This window comes from Aulonocara sp. 'chitande type north' Nkhata Bay, linkage group LG17, assembly GCF_057382095.1.
Source record: "Aulonocara sp. 'chitande type north' Nkhata Bay isolate Kocher_YH1m ecotype deep benthic linkage group LG17, A_spYH_male_GT1.1, whole genome shotgun sequence".
Lineage (NCBI taxonomy): Eukaryota > Metazoa > Chordata > Actinopteri > Cichliformes > Cichlidae > Aulonocara > Aulonocara sp. 'chitande type north' Nkhata Bay.
Window position 1 is genome coordinate 16,540,287 of NC_141360.1, and position 7,705 is coordinate 16,547,991.

The following is a 7,705-nucleotide window of genomic DNA, read 5'->3' on the forward strand; positions in this document are numbered from 1 at the left end:
GGAAAACATCAGTCAGCCTCAATGTCTGACAGAGCTCATTACTGACGTTATCAGCTGACGATGGCAAGGAGCCTCAAGTTTGAGTCAACGCATCCAGCACTGCTTGTTATTTGGGCCCTAGTGCGAGGGCAGAACACACACACACACAGGGCTAAACACAGCCAGCGTTGACACCAGGAATGTGTTTTTGCCTTATTTCTGTTGATGCGTGAGAACAGCAAAAGTGAAGCATCTGTCTTTATTTTCCTTGAAACTCTATATATGCAGAACAAGTCTTAATTCTGTCATTACACATACTGCCTTATTGCTGCAATCCATGGCCATGAAATCTGTTATAGATATGGCTGACAATCACTGTGTATATGTCTGATGTGGAATTGATGTTTTACATCAATTCAGTGCAATTTTGTTTTATTGACATAGCTCCAATAACAGCTGCCTCAAGGTGCTTTACGGTAAGGTAAATAGTATATAACGATATAACAGTAGAGAGAAAATCACCTCTTGCCCTATGATGGATGGATGGATGGACTCTTTTAAGCAATAATGATGGGAGGATGTGTAAAGAACAAGAGAGTTTGTTAACAAATGCCAGTGATAAACGGAAAGCTGCAGTTGCCCATTGTTCATCAGTGGTGCTTCTTTCAGTCATTGTACAAAGGTACTGTTTATAAGGTTGAGGAAACCTGCAGTCAGCTGAGACTGAAGAAGTCACTAAGTTGGATGAGTGACGAAACGTTTCTCCCACTGAAAACACTACATCCAGATGAACAGAATCAGTTTTTTGGATTTTCATATCTAGAGGATTGAGCATGCATCAAGACATTTCTGCCACAGGTAGTACAAGCCAATACATGGTCACAGAAATTTATTTCTAGAGAAGGCCACCAAGATCAACATTTGAGCTAATTTTGAGGTGTCAAGGGAATTTTGCTGTATGGATCCAGTGAACGACCTAAGACACCACTGAAAATGAGACATACAGTTGGGGCGTGGGCGGTGGTTTAATGAGCTTAGCAGATCAGATTTTTCAGTCCTCCAGGTAACAGCTCTGATGGGACAAGAGAGTCACCTGCTTCCTGTCCTGTCAGAAAGCAGGTGATCCACTGATTGTGATCAGGATGCCTGGGATGACGGTCTTGAAAGCTGAGTTGAAGTCCATGAACAAGAACCTGGCATCCGTCCTTGGTTTTGGTTTGGTCTTGGATGCATGTTGTGGTGCTGTCCCATATTGATTGCATCACTGGCCAACCCGTTTGCCCGGTAAGCAAGCTGAAGGGGTCCACCAAGGGCCCTGTGATGTGCTTGAGACATAAGGGCAACAGGCCTGTAGTCACATAATCCTGTGATGGTAGACTTATTTGAGACTGGGTTGATAGTGGAGCAGCTCCAGAGATCTGTTAAAGATTTGGGTGAAGATGGGCGCCAGTTAGTGAGGACAGATCTGCAGGAGGGTGACAGACCATCAGGTCTTGGAGCCATCCTGGAGCCTTCCTGGTGTTCTGTCTCTAAAAGAGCAGACACACATCCTTCTCACAGATCTTTAGAGCAGACAGTGGGTCAGAAAAGAGGGGGGTGAGGGCTCCAGGTAGTGTTTATGTGTAGGTGTGAGTTGAGTGTGCGGAGATGGGAGGTGTAAATGGTGGTCTTTGTAATGTGCAGTAGAAGTTCTTAAGGTTGTCAGCCAGTTGAGGATTCACCACAGGATTGGGGGATTGACTCCTGTAGCTTGTGATGTGCTGCAAGCTTCTCCAAACTGGTGCTGGGTCGCTGGCTGAGAACCTGTTTTCTAACTGCTCACTTTACCTCCTCTTAGCTACCCTGAGCTCCTTGCTCAGCTTGTTTCTGGTCTGTTTGTACAGGATCCGGTCCCGCTGCTCTAGGCCTCTTCTTTGGATTGGCACAGTTTACTTAGATTAGGCTTGAACCCTGGGTTGTTATTATTGTATGCACAAAAATACATGGTCTGCAAATAAGTCCTTACAAAAACTGATGTATGATGTCACAGTGTGAATTAGTTAATTTAGGCAAGCAGCTGCAGCTTAAAAAAAACCTCACATCTGTGCAGTGAAAGCAGGCTTGTAATTCCTGCTTTAACTCCTTAGAAAACAAAAGGCAATTTTTGTAACTGTGGTCTGAATATTGCTCCCTCTGATAATCACAAAAATATAAATACACAGGCACACACAAGGTTTTTTTTCACTGAAGTAATTACACCCAAATACAAAACCTGTTAACATTCACATTGGTTAGTGTTCTTTTCCATGGCCCGAAATCTCATGAAAAGAAACCATTTCAATCCATTACCCCCTCTGCTGCTGAGGTTTGTACAAGTTGACTAACTTCTGGTCTGCAGGAAGCAGATTATTACAAGAATTTACTTTAATGAAAGCAGACACATATTAAGCCATCACAGTAAGAATGACTTGCAATTGAAATTACAGCATCCTCCATGAGTCAAATGTGTGATATGCTTCGTGAGGATGAAGGAAAACAAAAACATATGGGTCCACTTTGATTTATAAATTGAGGACCTATTAGCTTAGCAGCGTTCTAGGTAATAACACATACACAAACACACACATACACACACACTCTATTCTCAGTTTAAAAAAGAAAAGAATGTGCTACAACTTCTTATCTTATTATGAAAATGGTGTGGATTACTGTGTGCGTGCGTGCGTGCGTGCGTGCGTGCGTGCGTGCGTGCGTGTGTGTGTGTGTGTGTGTGTGTGTGTTTTGGGACTAGAGGAGGGTCCACAAAGCTTTTTGGAGCTATAATGAGGTTAAGTCATTATTTGCCTCTCCACCCTGCCAGTCAGAGTGAGAAATCATGTGAGCCAGAGACATGCGAGTCTTTGCCCGACATCTTGGCAGGCCCTCTGTCATGGGAGAATAAAGCTAACATCACACTTCATCCATATTTTCGACTTCTGAACAACTGCCACACATAAAAACACACACAAGCATCTACACATTTACCGACAACAGTGCACAGACCTGACCCAAGTCATTAGGAATATGTCCATCCACTCCAAACTTGCAAATGTGCAGAAACTAACTGAAATGAAAGAGAATACTGCGATAGTGTTAGTCAGGTTGAAAGTTAACACAAAAACATTTAAACATATTTAAACAAACATTTTTTATTTAAACAAATTTTTTGTACAAGAATTGTTACAGTGCTATAATCTCCAAATTTAATGAAGAAAAACATTTTTCATTTCTTTGGGTGTCTTGGTGATCTAAGAAGTTACGTTGTTCTCTTAGCACTCGTGCAACTTTTTTGCACTACAGTGTTGCTGCTGTTTTATCAAAACTGACAAGCAAAGTATATGCTTCAGTTTGAAAGAATGACAAAGCCCATATAATGACGCAGCATGAAGACTGTCAGACTGACAACCCGACAGCCAGAAATACAGTTTAGTTTCATTTTCAGTCGTTGTTTGTTTGGGTTCTTGGGTTCTCTCCTGCTTACTTAATACTAAGGTATGTTGCAGATGGTCAAGCCTCCATATGTGACATGTTGGAGGTGTATTGTCTTAACGTGTATACGAGTAAACATAATGTTTTTGTGTGTGTGTGTGTGTGTGTGTGTGTGTGTGTGTGTGTGTGTGTGTGTGTGTGTGTGTGTGTGTGTGTGTGTGCGTGCATATGTATCCATGTGCATTGCATGTAAGCTGAAGTAAAACCACAGAAGAGTGGTGGGAGATTGTTCCTCACCAAATCTCCTTGGTGTTGGTAGATCCGCCACTCAGCAATATTAAACCCTGATGTGGTGCATCATCACAGAAAACCTAAAATGTCTGGCAGCCATGCAAAGCACAGCAGTGCCTCCTATTATAACAGAACAAAAGCTTTGCACTGTCAGAAAAGCACCCATCTGGAGCCAAAGAGAGAGGCTTCATTGTTCTGCCTCTCTCCATCTCTCCTCCAGGACCCCATCTTCCTGTTGTGCTGGCTTGGCAGCAAGAAGGGGATTTTTATTATGGTTTCTCTGCTGGAGGTCAAAGTTCCCTGGGATGTGGAATCAGAGGAGACATTGCCATGTTTCCCCTTGCTCATTCTTCAACCTTCCCAGCAGCTCCTCTGGGATCGAGAGCAACACATGTCATCTTCCATGAGAAACAGCAGCAGCCTGTGCAGATGAGGCGGCACTGATCTGTGTGATCACGCAATGTGCTAAAGTCTGTAAAAGTGCGCAGTCCGATGTATAATGTGTATATGCATGTTAGCACACAAGCTCCTGCAGATGACTTTATACATACTTGAATATTCTCCAGTGCTGAATATTTCTATCAATTATGGAAGCATTTACTGTATAATCATCAGCTTCAGAGTAAGGAAAGAAAGGATGAACCCAGGAGATAATCCCCCACAGTGCAGGGCCCAGAAATGCACCACATTGCGTAGTAGACCCACATTGAATAGTGGGCTGTCCACCCAAGCTCTAATGTGTAGTGTCCACATGTGTCACATTTTATTCTTGTACCAGGAATGACAGTGAGTGTCACACGTATTTCTTTTTTCGTATCTGTCAAACAAGTTAGTCTATGGCCTGACAGGGCAAATTGTGCCCTTGCCCATAGAAAACATATGGGGCTCCAAGGGGTAAAACTGCTGTGGGCTCCATGTGGGCACACCCAGTTGGTGCCCACAGTTCACCCACAGCTACTCACTGTGGGCTTACACATGCATGTTTTCTGCAAAGTCTAGTCTACAGTTGCTCATGATAACTTTAATCATTTATCCAAAGCTCTCTTTTTAGGAGCATGAACATCAACAGATGCATTTCCAAACTATTCTGAACTGTTGAGATGTGTAAATGAACTGATATTTAAATGCAAAAATTATTTGAAATCAATCATGTGGCAGATAACTGAAAAAGGTGTGTTCCTGCGTCTCTGTAGTTAAGCTGCCGTTATCATAGCCAATAAGAATGACTGAAACTACAGCAAACAATGTTACAAAAACAGGTGTGTGTGTGTGTGTGTGTGTGTGTGTGTGTGTGTGTGTGTGTGTGTGTAATTATATCATTATCTTTTCATTATCTTTACCAAGACCCTTTTCACTAAATCTAATCAGAGGAACATTCATCACAGCAAAAAGCCATTTTCTGTTCTCCTTCCTCTTTTTGCTGCACTCTTTTCTTTTGACTCAGCGGAGATGTTTTGATGATAAATTTCAACATAATGCCAGGTAAGCATCTGATATGGACATGAATGTGCTGCAGATGTGTCCACTGTTAGCAACAGTCGCAGCAGAAGCCACAATGTTTCTGCATTTCTGGCTGACAGCACAGATGACTCGCCCTTGTTGTTGCACAGCAGAATGATGAGTCATTAAGTGTTTTTAGGGGCCTTTTCAAATGTCTGCTTTCCTCCCCAGCCCTCGTGCCTCTCTGGTTCAGCCTGGTTGTTCATTGTGAGTTAGGGGGTTTAATATTTTCCATGCACTGTGTCCAGGACATTTACAGTTGGCGTCAGGGTACGCTGTTGGTCTGAAGGGAGGCACTTTGAAGTGTTTGCGGTTTCGCCACATCTGCAGGCAAGATGTGCGTCCAGGGCTTGGGGTATGGGGAATTCAGGGGAGGAGGCGGAGAGTTTCAATCCGGGCTCCCAATGTCATGTGACAATGAACAACATCCCTTAACTCTTTCCCAGGATTGCCTGGTAGATCAGAACAGCTCTTGGTGGTGCAGTCATTAAATTCTACTTCTCATAGGGAAAAGCGTACACGTTTTTTATCGAGTGCTAAATGTGGCAGGCATCGTGTGTTTGTATACAGACACAGAGTCTATGGGAAGAGAAGGATCATGGGGTTGAACCAAAAGAGGGAATTTCCCAACATGTGCTTTTTATGCTGTCAAGGAGGTGTTTTTGCTATTAATAAATGCAAATTACTGCAACATTCAAACTCCAAATAAAAAACCTGTCTAACTTGATTCAGTGCTTATTAGTACATTTTGTAGAAGGATTATTTTTAGTTGAACTGAATAGGCTGTAAAAATCATTAACATTTTGGTAGGAGTGGGGCCTGTTGGAGTGGGAGCTGTCCCATTAAACCATACCACAGTACCTGTTAAACTTCTTTTCAGGCATTGGTTGTCTCATTCCACTCTTGCTCATCAAGGGTGGAACGTCATCCCGAAAACCTCTGAAGTAAAGTGTGCCTAAGCACAATTAAGTCCCTGCTGCAGGGACATCAATTTAGTTGTCCGTTTATAGAGCTAGATTTCACTGAGGCTGCGGTTGCTGTGTTTTCACATTTCATTAGTTTGCAGGCTTTGCCAGGGTGGGGGCAGATGCACAAGGAGGTGGTGGTAAACTGGTGCTGATCCCAACATAAGAATTTTGACTTCTTTATTTTCCACTCTTTAAGTCCCGCCATAGTTCTCTCCCTCCCATGCTCCCAGACACCCGTGCTGCCATTTGCAACCATTATTAAAGTCATATTTCACAGCTTAGTCCATAAAAATTACCCAACTTGCTTCAAATTAGTAGGCTAGCTTTGCCGCCACCACCAAAGCCCACTCCACCCTCAGCCTCTGTTTCCCATTGGTTACCCTTACCAAACGTCAGAAAGTGATGGGCTTGCAGTGGATTTTACACAGCTAAACCATCACTTGGAATTCACACAGAAAACTCTTCAAAGTTTTTAAACTGACCTTATGTATTAAGCCATTAAAGTTTGGGATTACTCAGCTCAGTTTAGGTTTAACTCTTGAATCCTGTGCATATGCTGAACATGTCCCACTGTTCAGATATACTACTCAAAAAAATTAAAGGAAAACTTGGAAAACACATCAAATCTCAACAGGATAAAAAACATGCATTGTCATAATTGATGGATTACTCTCGTCATGGCAGGGTCCAGAGGACAGAAGCACCCACTCTCTTCTGGACTGAACTCCTCTCTTTCTGACCTGGTGTGTATTTAGGTACGGGAACACGAAGGCAGTCTGCCGCTGTTTGTCTTCCAATGACATCTTAAGTTGACCAGGTGGCCCTCCAGAAGCATCTGCAGCAGTTCAAATAGTGCTGGATTGACAGTTCAATTCTGTCTCTTTAGATGGGAAGAGGGGGAAAGACTAACCTGTGCAGAACTTCGTCCACACTTTGGATGTGAACCAAGATGTCGTTGAGATAGACGAAGACAAAGATGTTCCTGAAATCCTGGAGGATGCCATTAGCCAATGTCTGAAAGACCGTCCAGGAAGTTAGTGAGGCCAAAAGGCATTACCAGATCCTCAAAGTGGCCCACTTTTGCCCTCCTGAGTTCTGAATCAATGGCAAGCATTCTTGTGAACTAGTTTTTAGAAGATGGTGGCTCCCTGCAATAACTCAAAGACAAATGACAACAATAGCAGCAGGTATTTGTTCTCAATAGTAATCTGATTGAGCCCCCTATGGTCAATGCAGGGCCGTAATGACTTGTCTTCTTTCTCAATGCAGGAACTTCTGCAACACTTAAATGGAAGAAGAACAACTTTATTGACTGACTAACACATTTCGGCTTGTGGCCTTCATTGGACCCTGATGAAGGCCACAAGCCGAAACGCATTGGCATCTGACACTGACAAAAAGACATGAGGCCGAGCTAGAGCTGGCAGTGCTAAAAAAAAGATTTTCATTTGAAGTGACCAGGATGGACAGGATTAGAAATTGGTAAACCATTTGAGCAATTTGGAGGCATTAATAGGCAA